Source organism: Lonchura striata, chromosome 2 (assembly GCF_050655825.1).
Source record: "Lonchura striata isolate lonStrDom1 chromosome 2, ASM5065582v1, whole genome shotgun sequence".
Taxonomy (NCBI): domain Eukaryota; kingdom Metazoa; phylum Chordata; class Aves; order Passeriformes; family Estrildidae; genus Lonchura; species Lonchura striata.
Genome location: NC_140704.1, coordinates 143,357,063 through 143,364,634, shown reverse-complemented (window position 1 = coordinate 143,364,634; position 7,572 = coordinate 143,357,063).

Below are 7,572 nucleotides of genomic sequence, written 5' to 3'. Positions count from 1 at the left end.
CTAGTGCACTTAGTGTTGGAGGAGGCATTTTGGCAAATGTTGCCAAACTGACATGAATGATGCTATCTGTTCCATGGTACTGAGAGACTTACAGTGACTTGTTTGTTATTTATCAGGGATAAAGAGGGGTAAAGTGTAAATGAGAGAGGAAATAATTTGTTTAACTACTTCAGTTACTACCCAGGACTAAGCAGGGAACATTTTTCTGACAGTGGTGTGATCATTTACAAATGTTTTAAGTCCACTTTAGAAAATAAATCAAGACTCTACTCTTCCCCAGCCCCCACCTCCCACCCCCTCCCCACGTTCCCTGACAGTCACAAGGCCCCTGAAAGTACTGTGAAAAATTAGATTTAGTGGATCTGAAAACTTGGTAAATGAAAACACTTACTCAAAATGTATGAGATCCAAGTTTTAATTATTTCTCTGCCTAGTTCAAACTAGTGCTTGCAGTACAGCCTTAAGGTTATATTGCTTTATTACAAGGGTGTGTGCTAATCAGTTATGTCTTCCTATGTGTTGGATCAGGAATGCTGTCCTGGAGCTAGAAAATCTGCCTTAACAGGCAATCCATCAAAACTGATGTACTACCACTAAAGCCTGGGTTTTGGCAAATCAATATTTATCAAACCAGTTTCACTGAAAAATCTTCAAGCAGCTTCATTGCTGATGGAGATTTAATGAAGCAGAGTGCCTATTGTGAATGTTAATTCTCATTGAATCAGGCTTAAAAAATGACTGTAGGCAAGAAAGAAAAACAAACTAGGCCACATCATCCAGATGTAAAAGTCACAAAACAAATGCTTCCAAGGGCATGAATATTTTACAAGGAAACCCTGAAAAGGCACAAAAATATCCAGAAAGATTCTGTTCTTTGAGATGATTACTAGTCAGGTAACCTTTGTCTTGTCCATAGTCTATTTAGAGTCCAAGTAATTTCCTTGGAGATTTGCATAACCTTCATTTGCTTTCTCTTCAGATGTTAGTAGTTAAATGTAAACAGACTGTAAGGAGCACATACAACATCCTGAAATACTGTTCATCAAAAGGTGGCCAGACCTACAGCCAATTTTCATAATTTGTAGAGTCACAGATCCTGTGGTGGCCTGCAGGTTACTACATCCTGCTTGTAACCATGGGCTGATTCAGCCATAAGTGTTGAGAACCTGCTGGCATCATTTCTGACCCAAATTCAGCATTAAGGAGAACATTCCCCTTCTGTACCTTACTGTACTGAATAAACCTGGGAGCACCTGAATTTAAAAAAAAAAAAAAAAAAAAAAAAGGGTGTAATATTCCTTTGCTTTGGGATCCTAGATGGTTTCTCTTCTCATGTCAGGGGTCACGATGATTTGGAGTGTTTCATTCTGTCATACCAGGCTGTTTTGTAAAGTGCCAGTTTTGGTTTTGCCGCCATGCAATGCCTACTCAAGCCTGTAAACACAGTTTCCACCAGTTGTTGTTCTTCTGATTAAGATATAAGCAGTGACTAGATTTTGATATGCCTGAAAATAACTGACAAAAACAACCAACCTAAGGCCAAAATTGTTCAAAATCTTATGGCTTCTATGTTTAGTAAACAGAACCTGTAGGTCTCTAATGATTATAGATCATCATCCAACATCTTGTTGGATGTTTGAGAGACTTCATCAGCCTCAGCTGTATGGAAATTTGCACTCCACTGTCAGCTATTATCTCTCTGGTTTCTTGATGATGAGTTTGGCTCTCTGTTGAGCTGGGTGCCTTGAGGGATGGGTGTGGGCTTTTCTGGTCTGACACAAGAATGGCAATTTTGGAAAACCTTAGGTCTGCACTAGAGCTTACAACCCCTTCTTGGGATGCCCCTACCTCTCCTTTCCCACTCCTATTCCCCTCAGCTTTTAGCCCTTAAACAGAAAAGCTGACACAGGTTCCAGCTGTACATATCTGCTGTGAGGCAGGAGAACAGAAGAGCTGGTCAGCACTGAACTCTCATAAGGAGCTCAGGTTGCAGACCACAGATTTGGAGAGCTGCTGGATGCTTTATGAGGTGCAGCACTGAACCCTGGACCTTATCTGGTAAACAGACCTCAATGGTGTGTAACTTCTGCTCACTCAGGTTGCACTGCATTACAACTTTTTGTTCCTAACTTTTGCACTTAGCAAGAATGTCCTGGCTCACAGTGAATGTTTTATAAACACTTCTATTGTGAACACTTGGATTGAGAATGCTTCTCTATTAGCCTGCAGGCTTTCTGTTCTGCTGAAGACACCTTCGACATAATGACACCAGTCTTTCAGAGAGGTCTAAGAGATACTTATTGCTATTGTTTTCCATACAATCACTCAGAGAAGCTATCAAAAAATGTAAGGCATTCACATATGTAGTCAGAGATGTGATAGAAATGAAATATTCAATGTGGCTTGTAATTGTGTTTATTTAAGTGCAGCCTCTTCCTGTGTCAGAACAGATTTTTGCAAACAAGAGGGCAATGATTCAGTTCCAGGGGAAGACTGACAAAATAAACCCCAGCTTCTACTGACCATGCAGTGCTGAACAGTATCCTACCCTGGGAAAATATTTCCTGCTTAATTTTCATAAATATTTATGTAATTCCTTCTGGGAAACATGTCTTCTTCAGAAAACTAAACATGCTGCTCCCTGACATAAATTTAACTGTTTGTTTACACATGAGAGATTATAAGCATGTACCCAGCCTCAGATTTTTACATTCTTATCTCAGGCATTTCTGTCTTTTAGAGTTCTTTGCTTTCCTCCTACAGATCACATAATGTCTTGAGCTATGGAGCTCATTTCTGACTCTGGAATTTTAACATCACTGATGCTCTTTGGAGAGTTGTTATTTTGGGCTGCAGAAATAGGAACCAAATATAATGTTCTGCCTGGAATCACTCTTCTGTCCTGCCTAGTTATACCTTTCCCATCCTGGTTTGAGGCTCCTTTCTTAAAAAATTAAAAATCATGTAACCAATTAAACAGAGGATTGCATAGCTAATGAAATCATTTATATTTGGAAGCAGACCTGGACACACAGCTGTGAACTGAAATATCACTGGCGTGCAGTCTTTTGTGTTTGCTTTCTAAGTTTATAGTATGGATTAGTGGCAAAGCAGTGCACAAGTTGCCCCAAGAAAACAGATATACTTCCCACCATGACAAACTGAAAAAGGTTGATTCTGCTTTCTTTAACACTTCTTAAGAGAACAGAAAAGTGGCTGACATTGCAACACAAACTGACACAACCTTGTACAAAGCCATGGATTAGGGCAAACTGAGCTTTGCTTTCCAGCACTCTCTGAAACCCTTCCATGAAGTGATGAACTGTGTGGAGTGCTCTGGAAAAAGCGATGTGATGGGGACAGACATAGTCACAGGAGATGGCAGATGTTAGGCTTGCGTCCAGGAGAAAACCCTAAAATGACTAAGTGGTACATAGGTGATGTGCTGCTCTGTGGATTTTATATGAAACCTGTTTATCATGCAGAGCAACAACAAAACTTCAAACCTCAAGCTCTACCAGTCCTACTTGATCCTACTCTCCTGGTCCTAGAATTCAGTTGCTGTGTGGCATTTCTCATGTTACAGGTTAACCTTTAATTTCTCTTTGTTTCTTCCTTTTCAGTTCAAACTCTGTTGCATACCTTCTGAAGAGAGCTAGAGCCAAATAGCTTTTAGCTCTTCCTTTGGCAGTCTGCAAAATAAACTCCAACAAACCAGGAGGCAGCTACCTGCCCAGCAAGATCCAACTAAAAGGGAGGGCAGGGATATGAGGAAAATGAGAGAGCAGGAAAACAGAGGAAGCTTGAAACCTCCCTCCAAGCCCAGAGGCTCCTGGCCTTGGTCATTGCCTGAACTCTGCTACCAAATGTGTCTCAAAACATCTGTCCTACCCAGTGAACTTTATCTTATGTCCTAAGTTGTTTCCCTGCTGTTTGGGGACGCACAGTGTTGTGTAATGTGTTGTAACATTGGTTTTATGTCTGTGTGGGTGTCTTTCTGGCAAGAAAAAGAAAGTTTTGAGCCTCATTCTCCCGTCTTCCTAGTTATTGTCTGCCAGACTGTTTGCTAGTGTAAAGGAGGCAGGTGGTGGCTTATTTTTCACATGACAGTCTAACAAACCTAAAGGAAAAAACTTCACCAAGTTTGTACTCAGAAAGCCCTTTGTTTTCTTTTGTTGTTTGGTTCTTTGTTTGTTTTGTTTTTGTTTTTGTTTTTGTTTTTTGGTTTTTGTTTCTTTTTAACCTGCTAATGAATAAGTCTTTTTACAAGTTCAAGTTTTGTGTAATGAAGAAAGATTTTAAAAATGTAAGGCTTTCCTACTTAGTGATGATTACTGCTCGTACCTCTGGAGATTTTGACGTGTGATTTGGAAACTGGAAGGCTGGATTCCACTCCCCAATTCATATGCATGCCTCTGAATTGTAGATACTTGCTTAGGTGTACAATGTCATTATACCTGGGTTTTAGTTTACTAGTGCTTTAATATATAAAGTACAGTACTAGCACAGATTGGATAAAAGGACTGCTGTGATTTCCACCAATTTGAAGGAATTCACATAACTTGGAATAACTGCTGAGCCACCTCTGGCAAGGAAAAAAAATGAGCTACAGGGCTTACAAAAAGATTTCTGAGTGGTAATGACTTTGTCATTGATGGAAACTGTTGAGAACCACAGAGTTTTCTACATTTTTCCCTGAGGCAGGATTCTCCTAGACTTCACATTTTTGCTTGCCTCATTCCCACATGGAAGTGATGCCTACTTGGATGCTTTGCTTTTTAATCTACCTGCTCTCTGGCTGCAGCAATATAAGTACAGATACAGAAGAAAGTAATTCTCACAGTATCGTCACAGTAATTCTCATCACCAAAAACTGGGGTATGGTTTTGTTTAATGTATGGAATTTTATGACAGCTCTCAAAAGAATTTATGAGTTTACCAGTAAGATTAAATCAGTTCCAAAGACAGTTTCGGACTGTGTCCAACAGTATCAGTAAAACATTATGTAGCACTGTCATTTCTCCAAGTGTTTTGGAGATTCCAGCTTTATTCTTCTAAGTTTCAAGGTCACTTTCAGTCGAAGGGGCAGGAAATTGCCACTATCTGCTAGGTGCTTGCAATTTGATCAGAGCAGCACGAGTTGGGAGCCAAGAGTAGATCCTGGCAGGTTCTTGTACTGTTCTGTAGTAAAGAGGTCTTACTCCTTGGGCAGTTAAAAGCACATCCTTAAATTCTTACCAGAACTAGTTAAGAATAAACCTGAATTTATGAGCAGTTGGGTTAATGGTAAGAGATTACCTGTCATTAACTGGTCCTCGGCTTTACAGCACAGAAGAGGTTTGCCATGCAAAGCATCCACAGTGCTGCACCACAGATCAGTCGCTCTCTTTGCAAAGACCAACAATTTAATCAAAAGCAAAAAGGCTGTGAAAAGAGCAGGGAGAGCATGAATGTACAACCCATCACAAAAATCTGACTGCTCTTCTCCTTCTTCACCTCTTTTCTTTTCTGGTGCAGTGTATGTCTTGATCCCTTGGCAATGAAAATGACTTCACTGAGAGAAGGAGGCTGTTTGGCTGATACCAGCTTCATGCTGTTGATACGGTTCATTTACTGTTGAATGTGTGCTTACACTCCAGCCATGCTGTTGCATGCATATTCCTGGGCTTGGATTTGTGCCCTTCCTGCCCACAGTCAGTGTGGGCACACAATGGCTTGGCTGCCCATCCTTGTGCCCATGCAGCAGGATGGCTCAGTGCCTGCTCACAGAGGTGGGAAGACAATTTCACAAGGGTACAGATGAGCACTGGAAATAGATTTTGACTTGCATTCTGCTCAATGCTGCCTCTGCCAGTTCCCCAGCTGGAACTGGCTAATTTTCAATTGTAATTTAAAAAATCATAATTTCTAGGCTTAATCAATCTGAAAGTGAATTACTGCCAATTATCACTAGGAAGATATTCACATGTTTTATTTTAAGAAGAATTTGTGGTGGGGAATGAGTCAGTAACTGAATGCTTAGTGACAACTTCCTCAGACGTGATGACCTGCTGTCATGCTCTGCCATACAGACAGGCACATGTCCAGTGAGAGCTGCTCCATGGAGGGGCAGGCAGGCAATGGAATCAGAAACTGAATGCTGAGCTGCCCTTTTTCAAGGAAACAAAAGGCAAGAGATGAGATTATTTTGACTAGAGGCCCTGAATATCAGAGCAAACTTTATGGCTTTTTACCTCCGAAGATTTGCATCAATCAGCACTTAATAAATAGTAAGTAACAGGGAACCACAATAATAGAACAAGGAAAGAAAGGAATTATTCATCTTAAAAAGAAAGCAGGGATGAGACAGTGAGAAGTTATGATTTACGTGTTTTTCTAATTACATGAGATTAGAACCAGACTAGAAACATCTGCTGCTTTAATCTTGCTGCTCCTAGGATTCCTCAGTCCTTTCCTTGTAAGTGGAAAATTTCAAGTGAACAGGAGCTGACCTAAAGAATTGCATCAAACTGTATTCATTACTTAGGTTTTCTGTTTGTGCTGATTTAAAGATTTGTCCATTTCGATTTTCTTTGAATTAGATGAGCTCAAGGGAGCTCTCCAAAGGAATGTGTCATTGGTTTTCTGTTCGTGGTTTCTTATGTGATGCAATTCAATAAAACTTCATGTAGGCAGTCATTAATTGTCAAAACCAAAAATACCTCTAAACTCCCATCTGCAATTATCCATACTGTGCTATATTCGGGGCACGTTATGGTTTCTATCATTAAGAAGGCCTCCTTGTAATTCTCCATCATGGATAAAACATAGCCACAAAAATGATGCATATGCACAAAATATAAAGTGAAATTATGGGTTTCTATACTGAAATGGAACTGGCAATGATGCATATGCCAGACACGAATGACACACAGAACAGAACTGTTGGTAAACAGGGGGAAAACTATAAATATGCTTAAGACGAGACATCACACATTGTTTCAAGTGACAAACTTTGGACTAAAAGAAAGAAAAAGATCACAAATCTAGACAGACAGCGCTGCTAAGTTATATAGCTGCATGATTCATTCCCTAAAGAAATCAATGTCAAGATGACATTTTTCTTCAGGCAATACTGGCAACTGCTCGTAATTTGGGTAAACTTTCTCTGCCCTCTAAAAACAAACCATCAAACCAAAAGGTAACCACTGAAACAGCTACCACTCAACCAAAAAAAAAAGTGTTTTGAACTGAGCACAACATAAAACTGCATGAGTCAATCTACCGTAAACTTTCAGCAAATAGGATGTGTCACCAAGATCAACTTCAGTGTTTCCAATGAGCATAGGCTTATACAGCAGGCTTTTTAGAAACAGACTTTGCTCCAAATAGTAATTCCCTGCTTTCAATAAACCCTGACTGGGTGCAACCAGTTATTTCTTCTGATACACATAGCCAAAATAACTGACACATAAACAGAAGCCTATGGAGCTAGATTAATTACAGGGATTATGTATAGTATTCTGAGCTTTTAAAACAGAAGGGATCATTATGGTGATACAGGCTGGCTTCCTACTGTTGTGGTGGAGGAGA